We start from the raw sequence: 14,705 nt of genomic DNA, 5'->3' as shown, positions 1-14,705 counted from the left end.
GGCAAGGTATGTGGCAGGGTGGGACACACACTTTGTCTTTCACATTACCCCATTAAAACAGTCACAAGAGATTAAGTCTGGTAATCACTTACACCGCACATCGCGATGAGCATATGCACGGCTAATCTATCGTCCTGGCAGACGTATGTTTAGCTGTTCCCGTACAGCTAAGTACAAGTGAGAGGGTGCACCATCTTGTTGTAAGATTGTTGGAGTCTTCTATCAATGGAGGCAAAATCCATAAAGAAAAGATATTTACGCAACACTTTCCTAGCCTGCAGTGAATCTTGTTCATGTTCGATGAAGATGGTTGAAATGGCTCTAAGCACTATGGGACTTAACATCTGAGGTCATCAGTCCCCTAGACTTAGAACTACTTAAACCTAACTAACCTAAGGACATCACACATATCCATGCCCGAGGCGAGGCAGGATTCGAACCTGCGACCGTAGCAGCAGCGAGGCTCCGATCTGAAGCGCCTAGAACCGCTCGGTCACAGCAGCCGGCTTCGATGAAGTAATGAGGGTTTTCTGTTCCCCAAATCGAACATTGTGCTACTTGACTAAACCATTACCCTCGAATGCTTTCAGCCAGAGGGTAGTATTACCTCTGCAGATGATTTGACAGTTCTGTGCCAGTCTCTTTGGAGGCTTGTTCTGCCGGCTCCGTGAGTAGTTTGCGACACTTGGTATGGCGACTGCTGTTTGGCTCGTGGCTGGCGTGTTTACTCTGTGCTGTCTGTCGAGAGAGTGGTTGTTTGCTATGACGGTGCCTGCCACAGACTTCGTCTCCGCTGGGGCTGCATGCAGTACATGGGACATATTCTGTTGGCGCGTGGAAGAGCGAGAAATTCCCTCATACTTACTTTTCACATCCCTTGTTTTCCGCCATCAATTTTGAAAATTGGACAAATTACTGCTGGTTGAAACTTTTTCATCGTTTAATGTCCCGTACATCAAAATATTACTAATTTCGATTTGCACACCACATGATAGGTAGATACCTTAAGGTGTTTGATTTAATTAAAAAGGGTAGGATTTATCTTTAGAGAGATATGACTATTTTACCTGTTAATGTGATAGCTATTTTAGTTTCGAGAAGCCTGTGTTTTCATTTTAATTCTGCAAAACCATCGCCTTCGTGGCAAATGTATGTAAGACTTTGTATCCTTGTTTTCTGTATTATTTGTGGAATAAACGGTTACTTGAAAATGTAACTTACTTGAGCTTACATTTCGTTAATTTTGGTTAGTCATTTCTTCATTGCTGGTTGTCCTACTTCAGCAAGAACCAGGTGATGAACACGTGGTCCTTCAGTTGTACTTTGAGAATGAAATTTTCCAGATATAAACTGTGCATTCCTATTTTTTTAATTGCTAAACTGTAGAGATTTGTTGGCACTCTCGTTAACCTGTCGCCAGTGTTAAAATATCCAGAAGGTGGTTGACTAGAGCGTGGATATTAGCATTATCTCAAATAGTCACAAAATATCTAAGTGCACATCTGTATATAAATCTATTAAAATTCCGCTGCGTTTACACATTCTACATCTACATCTACATGGATACTCTCCGAATCACGTTTGAATGCCTGGCAGAGGGCTCATCGAACCACCTTCACAATTTTCTATTATTCCAATCTCATATAGCGCGCGGAAAGAACGAGCACCTATATCTTTCCGTACGAGCTCAGATTTCCCTTATTTTATCGTGGTGATCGTTTCGCCCTACGTAGGTCGGTGTCAACAAAATATTTTCGCATTTGTCGGAGAAAGTTGGTGATTGGAATTTCGTGAGAAGATTCCGTCGCAACAAAAAACGCCTTCTGTCCGGAACTGCGCTGCTGCTACGGTCGCAGGTTCGAATCCTGCCTCGGGCATGGATGTGTGTGATGTCTGTAGGTTAGTTAGGTTTAAGTAGTTCTAAGTCTAGGGGACTGATGACCTCAGATGTTAAGTCCCATAGTGCTTAGAGCCATTTGAACCAAAAACGCCTTTCTTTTAATGATGTCCAGCCCAAATCCTGAATCATTTCTCTGACACTCTCTCCCATATTTCGCGATAATGCAAAGCGTGCTACCGTCCTTTGAACTTTTTCGATGAACTCCGTCAATCCTATCTGGTAAGGATCCCACACCGCGCACAGTATTCTAAAAGAGGACGGACAAATGTAGTGTATTCAGTCTCCTTAGTAGACCTGTTACATTTTCCAAGTGCCGTGCCAATAAAACGCAGACTTTGGTTAGCCTTCCCCACAACATTTTCTATGTGTTTCTTCCAATTTAAGTTGTTCGTAACTGTAATACCTAGGTATTTAGTTGAATTTACGGTTTTTAGGTTAAACTGATTTATCGTGTAACCGAAGTTTAACGAATTCCTTTTAGCACTCATGTGGATGACCTCACAATTTTCGTTATTTTGTGTCAACTTTAAATTTTCGCACCATTCAAATATCTTTACTAAATCGTTTTGCAATTTGCTATGATCTTCTGATGACTATATTAGTCTATAAACGACAGCGTCATCTGCAAACAACCTAAGACGGCTGCTCACATTGTCTCTCAAATCGTTTATATATATAAGGAATAGCAAAGGCCCTATAACACTGCCTTGGGGAACGCCAGAAATCATTTCTGTTTTACTCGATGACTTTCCGTCAATTACTACGATCTGTGGCCTCTCTGACAGGGAATCACAAATCCAGTCACATAATTGAGACGATATTCCATAAGCACGCAATTTCACTACAAGCCGCTTTTATGGTACAGTGTCAGAAGCCTTCCGGAAATCCAGAAATACTGAATCGATCTGAAATCCCTTGTCAATAGCACTCAACACTTCGTGTGAATAAAGAGCTAGTTGTGCTTCACACGACCGATGTTTTCTAAACCCATGTTAACTGTGTGTCAATAGACAGTTTTCTTTGAGGTACTTCATAATGTCTGAACACGATATATGTTCCAAAATCCTGCTGCATATCGACGTTAACGATATGGGCTTGAAATTTAGGAGAGTACTCCTACTACCTTTCTTGAATATTGGTGTGACCTGTGCAACTTTCCAGTCTTCGGGTACGGATCTTTAGTCGAACGAACGGTTGTATATGATTGTTAAGCATGCACCTTATGCATCAGGATACTCCGAAAGGAACCTAATTGGTATACAGTCTGGACCAGAAGACTTGCTTTTATTAAGTGATTTAAGTTGCTTAACAACTCCGAGGATATTTACTTCTAAGTTACTCATGTTGGCAGCAGTTCTCGATTCGAATTCTAGAATATTTACTTCGTCTTCTTTTGTGGAGGCATTTCGGAAGACTGTGCTTAGTAACTCTGCTTTGGCAGCACTGTCTTCGATAGTATCTCCATTGCTATCGCGCAGAGAAGGCATTCATTGTTTCTTGCCGCTAACTTCACATACGACCAGAATCTCTTTGGATTTCTGCCAGGTTTGGAGACAAAGTTTCGTTGTGGAAACTGTTATAAGCGTCTCTCATTGAAGTCCGCCCTAAATTTCGAGCTTCTGTAAAAGATAGCTAATGTTAGGGATTTTGCGTCTGTTTAAATTTGGCATGTTTGTTTCGTTGTTTCTGCAACAGTGTTCTAACCCGTTATATGTACCAAGGAGGATCTGCTCCGTCGTTTGTTATTTTTGTTGTTGTAAATCTCGCAATTGCTGCCTATGCTATTTCCTTGAATTCAAGCCATATTTGCTCCACACTTGTATTGTTAAGTTGGAGTGAGTGGAGATTGTCTCTCAGGAAGGCGTCAAGTGAATTTTTATATGCTTTTTTGAATAGGTATATTTTTCGCTTACTTTTGGAGTATTGGGGATTACAATATTCAGTCTCACTACGGTAACCCTGTGTTCACTAATCCCTGTGTTGGTTTTGATGCTCGTTATTCATTCAGGATTATTTGTTGCTAAGAGGTCAAGTGTGTTTTCACAACCGTTTACTATTCGCATGGGCTCTTGACCTAACTGCTCTAAATAATTTTCAGAAAATGCGTTTAGCACCTTTTCGGATGATATTCTATGCTTACGTCCGGAATTAAACATGTGTTTTCGCCAACATATCGAGGGTAAATTAAAGTCACCGCTAACTATTACCGTATGAGTCGGGTACGTGTTTGAAATCAAAGTCAAGTTTTCTTTGAACATTTCAGCAACTGTATCATCTGAATTAGGAGGTCTGTAAAAGGATCCTATTATTATTTTATTCCGGTTGCCAACAATGACCTCTGCCCATACTAATTCACAGGAAGGGTCTACTTCACTTTCGCGACAAGTAAAACTACGTCTAACAGCAAGAAACAGGCCACCGCCAAACTTGTTTAACCTATCCTTTCAGAACACCGTTAGGTTCATCGCAAACATTTCGACTGAGCTTATATCCGGCTTTAGCCATCTTTAAGTGCCTATAACGGTTTGAGCGACAGTGCTTTCTATTAGCGCTTGGAGCTCTGGTACTTTCCCAACACGGCGCCGGCCAGAGTGGCCGAGCGGTTCTAAGCGCTACAGTCTGGAACCGCGCGACCGCTACGGTAGCAGGTTCGAATCCTGCCTCAGGCATGGATGTGTGCGATGTTCTTAGGTTAGTTCGGTTTAAGTAGTTCTAAGTGCTAGGGGACTGATGACCTGAGAAGTTAAGTCCCATAGTGCTCAGAGCCATTTGAACTATTAGAACCCAACAAATTACAACCGTTATACCACTGTATGTACGTTCTTCCTGTGTTCGGCCTGCACCCTATGTGACTGAAGCCCACCTTGTGTTTCTAACAAAACCGCCCATTCCACGCCACACAGCCCCTGCTACCCGTGTAGCCGCCTCCTATGTATAGTGGGCACCTGACCTATTCAGCGGAACCCGAAACCCAACCACCCTTTGGTGTAAGTCGAAGAATCTGCAGCCTACACGGTCGCAGAACCGTCTGAGCTGCTGATTCAGACCCTCCACTCGGCTCTCTACCAGAGGTCCGCAATCGGTCCTGTGAACTATGCTGCAAATGGTGAGCTCTGCTTTCATCTTGCAAGCAAGACCACTTCTGTTTGCCGCTCTAAACCAGCGAGAATCACTTCTGATCCAAAGTGACACACATCATTGGTACCGACGTGAGCAACTACCTGCAGTTGGCTGCACCCTGTGCTCTTCATGGCTTTCAGGAGGACCCTTTCCACATTTGGAATGACTACACTCGGTATGCACACGGAGTGCACACTGGTTTTCTTTCTCATCTTGTCAGCCAAGTCCCTAAGGGGCACCATAATCCGCCTAACGTTGGAGCTGCCAACTGCCAATAATCCCACCCTCTGTGATTGTCCGGATCTTGCAGGCTGAGTGGTTTCCTCTGAAACAGGACAGGCGACAGCATCTGGCTCAGCGACATTGTCAGCCACAGACAGCACCTGGAACCTGTTTGTCAGACAAACCGGGGAGGCCTTACGTGCGGCCGCCTGGGAAGTCGCCGCCTGCTTCGCCCTGGGGCGACCTCCTACTCGACCACAAGTGAGGGATCAGCCTCAGTGCAAGCAGTAACTGGGTTTGCCACCAGTGAGGACCGACCAGGGGACTCGGCCGAGCTGGACGTCCGTTGGATCCCCACGGCCGGCCCACAACAGAGGTGCCCATCCACTGCAACCTCAAGCTGAAGCCATCACAGCCTGAAGCTGGAAGCGAAGCGTCACCAACTCAGCTCGCATCCGCACACAACAATCACAGTCCCTGTCCATACTAAAGACCGTCAAAAACTAAACTATGCACATAAACGGACTATCGGCAAGTGCTGCGGAACTGACGAAAGCGCAGGAACTGTGTCTAATAATACGCAGATATTCAAAAACTTAACTACCGAAGAACTCAGGTGAAACTAAATAACTCGCCCCTGATTAGGAACTTGTAATATGTCACAAAATCGGTTTACTTTCCGACGCAAACGAAAACACGAGGACTGTGGCTATTAGTTATTAAATTTACACGCAGAAACTCAAGAAACTAAACTATTAAAGCACACAGATGATATAATAAAATTCGCTCCTGGTTAGGAACTAGTAAATGTCACGAGTTAAGTGCTTATTAATTTACTATCAAACCGTTTCATTACCGTTCTATATTTGTCTCATTTGGACAAATATTAGTTTATATCTCGCTTCCCCCCTTACACTGTTACACGTTGCTTCGTCACAAAAAATTAATTCTTTTGACCTGTAGTCTGTGCCACAATCGATATCTCGCCGTTCTTGTTACTTGTCGACGGAGTGTCGGATACGCCTCGCTGTTGCAATAACATGAAATTTGTACCAAATGCACGCATCAGTGAATAGCTCCGAAGATAAATTGTAATCGACATCAATTTGCAAGTTAAATTTTGGAGATCGACCATCGATAATGTAAGCTTATCAATACTTTTTGAAAGATTTGCGATTATTAAATCGCCTTATCACGGTATTGTTGATACCTTGTTGGTGTAATAATCTACACATCTTCGTGTGAAGAATACCGCGTAAATAATCTCTGGTCTATTAGGATTTGTGAAGTTCGTAATTTTGACTTAAGTTAGTCTGCGCTGTCTTAGTGGATGTTTTAACTTCTGAACATTGAGTTCTTCCTTAATACGGTACCTCTTTTACATCAATACTGTATGTAGCGTTACGTATAACGTTCAAATATACTGTTATTGTCGCTGGTATAAGTTTCGCGTTCGTTGCTAAGACTGTGTTGTAATTGTGACTCTAAACCGATTTTAACGTTTACTTTATAATTCTTCACTTCAGAAGGGATATAAAATTCGTTCGGCCTTGGACGTATTTTAACCAATTAACTTTCGTTCAGATGTCGTGAAATATTCCACAGATCTCAAGAATTTCAATAAACAATAGATATTACTGTATTGGATCTAAGTTTGAGCTCCGTAATAAGTGAACCTTCAGCATCTAGCAAACATAGTTCGAATGACACAGTATGCTTTTCAAATCAGTCACAAATCAGTCTTCGATCAATCTTTCGAAAATCTTCAAAATTGTTCTTTTGGCAACTATTAAAATAACCGTTTCTCAGTAATACTGGTACATGTTAAACATTAATACACTGATTTCATCTGCTCGTGGCTAAAACTGAACATTAAATGATTACACATTTTATTTTATTATGATTTAAAACTCACTTGTTTCAATTAGGGTCGGGCGCGTCGCTCCGTGTGGTTCTCTCCGGAAACCAGTGATAGTTTCAACTCCAATGTTGACCAGCAATGAGGGCACATTGACGACGGGAAGACTGGTTGCTCAGCTGCTGCCACCCTCCACGCTTGAGTAATGAACCATGAAACAGGAAACGGAACAAACCTTTTACCGTATCGTATTACAGAACAATATAAAAAATCTTTTCATTTAAAAATCTTTAGAAAACAATTAGTTACAACCCATGTCTTGGTGTGACATGCATTGCTCGATGGTACAGGGTACTAATCACTGTACCATCACAACTACACCGCCAGCCACACGGCACAGGGTTCAAACTAATCTACCTAATACTAAAGTTCACTTCATTCCTTTTAGTCCACATTGTGGAATTCTCGTTATATTAAATTACTGACTGAAGTAACTTCGTTAGGACAACCGACGTTTTGCGTATTTCGTGATTAGAGATTTGTCCTGGTTCCCACTTCCATTCTAAGGGATGGATCTTCGGTATGAGTTTAGATTTCTTTTTCACCTAACAATATTGGTTGTTCCTCGTTTCTGTTTCTTTTTATTCCTCCTGTTTTACTATTAAGGTGCGTATTCATCTTCAAGAACTTGCCCAGGTATATCTAGTCTAAATAGCTCAAGATTGCACCTACTTTGGTTCATTCCATACCCAGCATCTCTTCCCATTCTTGACGGGGTAATCGAATAAGTACTTTAATGAAATGGCTTTAACTTCCTTCTTTGTCTAATTTTAAGTGCCGTTTAAAATTTAAGAAAACCACCCCATTTATCACTTGGAATAGAGTCTAAAAATTCTAAAGTGAGTTTTTTCTGCTCTGATTCTGTCCAGTATTTTTCTTTAAATAATTTGCAAAACCTTTCGTAGTCTGTAAGCTCATCTCGATAAAACACTCACCATTGTTGACTCACCGACTAAAATGTCCTATGACTAATTGAACTTTCTTTTGGTGGTTCCAAGAACGTGTGAATGTCCCCTTAAGTGCTTGATGAAGTCAATATACGACGATAAGCCATAATATTTAGTTAATATTATCTGTACAACTCTGCAAATGCTACCCCGCGCGGTCTGAGGCATCTTGTCACGGTGGGCGTGGTTCCCCCCGCCGGAGGTTCGAGTTCTCCATTGGGCATGGGTGTGTGTGTTGTCTTTAGCGTAAGTTAGTTTAAGTTAGATTAAGTGGTGCGTAAGCTTAGGGACCGATGATCTCAGCAGTTTGGTCCCATAAGACCTTACCACAAAATACAAAACAATTGTGCATTGTATAACAATAACTGTCGAAAGAACTAGTAGTGTACTAAGAATTTCTAGTCGCTAGAAGTCAGCTACGTCAACTATTGTATGTCTATAAATAGTAAAGGCAATAATGCCTCGCTCTCATTTTGTGATTTTCTCTGAGCTCATCTTGTCTCACGTTGTCTGTGTTGTTAGCTGATGTGAACACTTAATTGTGAAAATATATAGAGTCAAAGTCATCAAAACTTTTGTCAGAAGGACCTTCTACCTTCTCTGAAAGTAATCTTCTTTGAGAGAGGGAAAGACTTTATTGTTAGAAAGAACAGATAAATATTTTAGTGATTGCAGTAAAGTGATGGAGGTAGTATCAGTGGACAGGAATTATTTCAAATCTAAAACTGTGGGAACTTTATTTTCGATCGCTACTTTACGCAGTGCAGCAATCGTCATTTTTTCATCAAATCGAACGAAAGTTAAGGTAGGCACAGCATCTTTGACTACCAGCATTAATGAACATAGACTCTGTAATAACTTCTGATATGAATTTAATTTACTTGCAAGTGTGTAAAATTAAGCTGGACAGGACTTGCTTAAATATTATCTTTTTTATTCGTTGATTAACCCATGAAAGTTAGAAAAGTACTACGAAACATTTAGTTCCACTACGAATCCTGTTTTACAACGAATTTTAAAGACGATAAATCGTAGCGTCTTCTTGTGAAGAATATTAACAATTACCACGTCCTGAGATCAAAAGAAATCAATATTAACGAATATTAATCTCTCTCAATTAGTCAAGACATATTACGAAAGCCTCCACATCAAGAAAGTTATTGATGCAGTCCAGCCGCGCGGGATTAGCCAAGCGGTCTTAGGCGCTGCAGTCATAGACTGTGCGGCTGGTCCTGGCGAAGGTTCGAGTCCTCCCTCGGGCATGGGTGTGTGTGTTTGACCTTCGGATAATTTAGGTTAAGTAGTGTGTAAGCTTAAGGACTGATGACCTTAGCAGTTAAGTCCCATAAGATTTCACACACATTTGAACATTTGATGCAGTCCATTCCTTGGTTTAAGACTGGAAACTTCTTAGCGCGTCCCCCTCACCAATCCTCCGCTGAAATTGGAGACTCTGCACTTTCTGTTTCCATTACGATCCCACCACAGGTTTTTTTTTATTATTTACTTTTGATATCACCCCCAGAATTGTTAGTATAGCTACCACTTAAAATTCGTCTAAGTGTTATTGTTTCTCCTCCATTGTTAGAAGAGTGTTCCATTGGCTTCACAGTACTGTATTCTCCGTGAAGACTGCAAATCGTACTAAAGCTTAAATTTACAATTTCTTACGTTCTTATATCTGGATCTCTTTGTTCTTTTATAATCTGTGCTACATCCAATAAACACTCTACATCGCTTTTTTACCCTTCTACGCCGTTTCCAGGCAATCCAGAGCCGTCAGGCTTCACTTCACTTGAAGCTTGAGACTTGCTCCCTCAGGGTAATTAATTTCGTCATTTACTTGTTTTTGTACGATCGTTAACTTATCACCCACTTCTTTGCTAGTTTTAAATTGTATTTTACTAAATTCTCTAGTTAGCACAAACTGCAAATCGAAGTATTATCTCGTGTCTAGTTTCTTCATTATGGGTACTAACTTATGGTCTATCGTTTCTTATTTCATACCGCTGCCTCCTCTCTGCCTCGCCATATCTCGAAACGGTTTTATTTCTAATTTTAATTCTTCTGTATTATCATTTATCTTAATGGACAAGTTGGTATTGACAACTATTTTAGCAGGCAATTCGTTGTTACTATTTGACGTAACGTTTCATCTAATTTACCACTTAAATCATCTGTTTCTACATATACAGCCATTACAAACCACTGCGAAATGCATGGCAAACGGTACAGTCCACTGTACCAGTTATTACGGTTTCTTCCCGTTCCATTTAGATGTGGAGCGGAGGAAGAAAGGTTGTTTGCATGCCCTTATGCGTGCCGCAGTTGCTTCTTGTACCCAAAATTCCTATGTGACATATACGTAGGGAGTTGTAGTATGTTACTAGTCATCATTTTAAAGCCGGTTTTTGAAACTTTGTTAGCAGACTTTTTCGGGATAGCTTACGTCCGTCTTCAACAGTCTGCTAGTTCAGTTTCTTCAGCATCTCTGTGACTGTCTCCCCTGTGACCCATTCGTGTTGTCCTTCTCTGCATACGTTCAATACCGTCTGTTAGTCCTATTTGGTACGCGTCCCACACGTTTAAGCAATATTCTAGAACCAGCCACCCTAGAGATTTGTAAGCAATATCATTCCCTAGTAGTCTGCCAATAAATCAAAATCTACTACCCATCTGAGACTGGCCATTCTATTTCATATGCCTACAAAATGCACCCAAGTATTCGTAAGAGTTGGCAGCTTCCAGCTGCGACTCATTGTATTATACTCACAGACTACTATGTTTTGTTGTGAAGTGCACAATTTTATATTTTTGAACATTGAAGCAAGTTGCCCGTCTTTGCACCACTCTGAAATCTTTTCAAGATCTGATTGAATATATATGCAGCTTCTTTCAGACGATGCTTCATTACTCCAGCAAGTTTTGTCTAAAATGATGGTACATTACTTCAACAAGAATGTTAGTTGCAATCACTGTCGCCCTTAAACAGGAACAGTCACAAGTAAATGTAATAGCTGGTTAGAGTTACTATTAACCTCTTTTCACTACGTGTATATTCCACCTCCCGATCACTCAACTCAGCTTTACACACAATAGTCAGTGGATCTGAGTCAATAGGTTTCTTATTTTACAGGCAATGCTTGCTCTTGATGTGCGGGGTCCCTGCGCTGTACCGTCGGCGCTGCGATGTCATCGCAACAGCTCAAACTGCACCTGTGCTGCACGCGTAACCTACAGTTCACAAGACTTCGTGCAAACGTGACATAATTCTGACACACCTTAGAGTTGTCTGTAGAATTTAGTGATCGTTCGGTTCGTAACATGTAGTTCGAAACAACAGCATTCGCTCGAATGGACAGCAGGGTACGTTACCAACGAAGTTACGTTTATAAATATGTGAAGTTCTGCATTCATGTGGACTGGGCTGTGGGTAAGGGAGGAATTAGTGTTGGTAAGAATTAATTCCGAAACATATTGAAAACGTTGTACTTTTTTCCTAATATGCCTTCATCAATCCGGAAAGTGAGCCGACTTGCTGATTTGGAAGCAAACAAGAAGCTGAAGCCAGCTAGCATAGCATCCAGTAACGCATATATTCAACAGTGTTCATTAAGGTGTCTCGACAAAAAATGCTTATTTTCACAAACTCTGAAAACTATCTCCAGGTGTTGGCCTGTAATTAGAAAGTGCAGGTATCCATTCCAGCAGACGAATTCAAATAGCAGCTCATTTATATTATGCCCCATGCATAAACGCTGTTTCAAAACACCAGCGCTTTGAGCATCTCTCAAAAACGCGTCGCTATTGGTAAAATTTGTAACAAAATTACGGAAAACGTCATGTTGGTGGTTAAAGATGTACTTTCATTGAAGAGATGTTTATTTGGTGAAGAAGCATCCTAATGGGAATAGCTCGTAAATCTTCTTTAATACTTCATACTTGTCTGAACCTAAGGTAACTTTTAATTTCTTTGCAATTGTCAGTCTTTCCTGTGCTTTTTATTCTAAGTGGTAGTTACTTTTAACAGATGATCATTGTTTTCCATATTTATTGAGTATTACATAACATATTTCTGTTAACTTAGTAAGGTAGTTCCAGAAACTTTCAGAGACGTGAAGGTGGAAAAAAAAAACCTTCTTTCATATACGACAGGACGCGAACTTGCTATTAGGCTACTCCACACACCGTAACCCAACGCTTATAACCACTACACCACGATGAACTGGCGTACTTTTGTCTTTTGTACATTATCTTACGGATCACGAAGGCCTTAACCGCCAATAGTCACTGTGGCGTTTAATATTGACAAATCGTACGAAGAATGGCTTGTTTCAATAAATCTTCAATGTGCCATTACCTTGAAACGGCACGCTTTCATAACACGCAAATGGATACGAAATTTCGGAATCCAATATGGTGTTTACCAACCATCCAGAATCTAATCTTAACGCAAGTCGATAGCAGTTTCTGTGATCTTATGTGAGTGTGTGTGGCGTCAAAGTGTCATGTTTTCACAGTTTTGTGAACTGTAGGTTACCCCTGGTGCCACGCCAGTATACTGCAGACTCCGACCGAGTTGCTTACCGTGTTACCTGGAAAGAATAGAACCCCGTCCCTTACTTTACTTCGTTGTACTCTTACTGCCCCTGGATCGCATCCTCTCATGTTTGCCAGATTCAGTGGCTCGCCTTTCTTACTGGTCGACTACATGTCACGAGTCAGGTATGATATGCCGCTGCAATAATGTGAAATTCGCACCACAGGCACACACCGCTGAGTAGTTTCGAAGATAAATTTTAATCAATTTGCAGGTTTAATTTAGGTGCTCAATCATCGAGGGTTTAGCCTTGTTTTAGTTTTTCAAATATTTATTTATAAAATCGTCTTATCACGACAGTCTAATAAATGCGACGAGACTCTCTGATGCGAAAGTTGTTACCGTTTAACAGCTGGAGCTACACTAACGCTCCATGAAGTGAGAAAGCAGACACTCACATGCGTCGTAAGGATGTTTGTTTATTGTTATTTTCTACATAATTAACGAAATAGCTGCTATACTTTTGCGTTCCATGCCTTGGTAAATTACCAGAGGACATGAATTATCGTTAAGTATATGTAAAAACGGCTGAATAAGTGATTCAATGACTTACGCCACAACTTATTCATGGAGAAATTCCAGAATATATGTGTCTTTACAGCTTTTTCTGCTGAAAGCAAGAGAATATAAACACACGTCTCATGCATGGGAAGCGTACATTTCGGTTGTTTTAATGTCATAACACTTTCCTTGACACTTAAAAAAATTACGTGGGCTAATGATTCCCCCATCATTACACTTAATTCTACTTTCTAACCCAAGAATATTTCAATAAATATAATAACTTTTGCTTCAAAAGCGAATGGTGTTGAAGAGTCTTACCGTTTGCGGCTCAGATTGAAATAATTTTGGAACTGGTTTCTTCTGTCTTGGGAAACAGCTTCATTGTTTTAACAATTATCACGTGTGTGTGTACTTCCCTTAAGCTAGTTGTGGTGGCTTACTTGGTACGGTAAATGTCGGAATTGCATTCCATACAGGTTTCCTACGTTTCAGTTACTGATGTGGCTGAAAGAGTAGCGCACAAAATTCTTCTTCACCGGATACATACTACGTCTTTCAGCAAAAGGTCAGACTTTCTGCTGTTTACTAGCAATTAATTTTTGTTATCAAAGGAAAACATCAGTTTCAGTAAATGTCTGTCTGTTAAAAAATAACAGTAAGTAAGCTGTCCTGTAATGTACCGTTTCGTACCTCCAAGGGTGTTTCCGAAACCAAATGACAAATTTGATGTCATACTTTAGGTATTGTCGACTGTTATGGCACTACATGCATCCCTCCAGTAAAAACTACGTTGCAAATCATTACAAACGTTAGTATTCGCACTCATCCAATAACGCATTCAGAAGTGGCGCTTGCTGGCCGCTTGGGGCGCTGCTATCGCTGTGGGTAACAAAAACAACGAGTGTCGCGACTGTTATGTTACTGTTATCATGGTCCTATTGATATCGTGACGGTATAGTAACCCACAGACTTTCACTTCATGCGAAGGTACACCGCAAATAATGTGAAAAAGTCCGTAATTAATCCACTAATACACTCCTGGAAATGGAAAAAAGAACACATTGACACCGGTGTATCAGACCCACCATACTTGCTCCGGACACTGCGAGAGGGCTGTACAAGCAATGATCACACGCACGGCACAGCTGACACACCAGGAACCGCGGTGTTGGCCGTCGAATGGCGCTAGCTGCGCAGCATTTGTGCACCGCCGCCGTCAGTGTCAGCCAGTTTGCCGTGGCATACGGAGCACCATCGCAGTCTTTAACACTGGTAGCATGCCGCGACAGCGTGGACGTGAACCGTATGTGCAGTTGACGGACTTTGAGCGAGGGCATATAGTGGGCATGCGGGAGGCCGGGTGGACGTACCGCCGAATTGCTCAACACGTGGGGCGTGAGGTCTCCACAGTACATCGATGTGGTCGCCAGTGGTCGACGGAAGGTGCACGTGCCCGTCGACCTGGGACCGGACCGCAGCGACGCACGGATGCAC

This window comes from Schistocerca gregaria, chromosome 3 (genome assembly GCF_023897955.1).
Source record: "Schistocerca gregaria isolate iqSchGreg1 chromosome 3, iqSchGreg1.2, whole genome shotgun sequence".
NCBI classification, from domain to species: domain Eukaryota; kingdom Metazoa; phylum Arthropoda; class Insecta; order Orthoptera; family Acrididae; genus Schistocerca; species Schistocerca gregaria.
Note: the sequence above shows the minus strand (reverse complement) of the source record.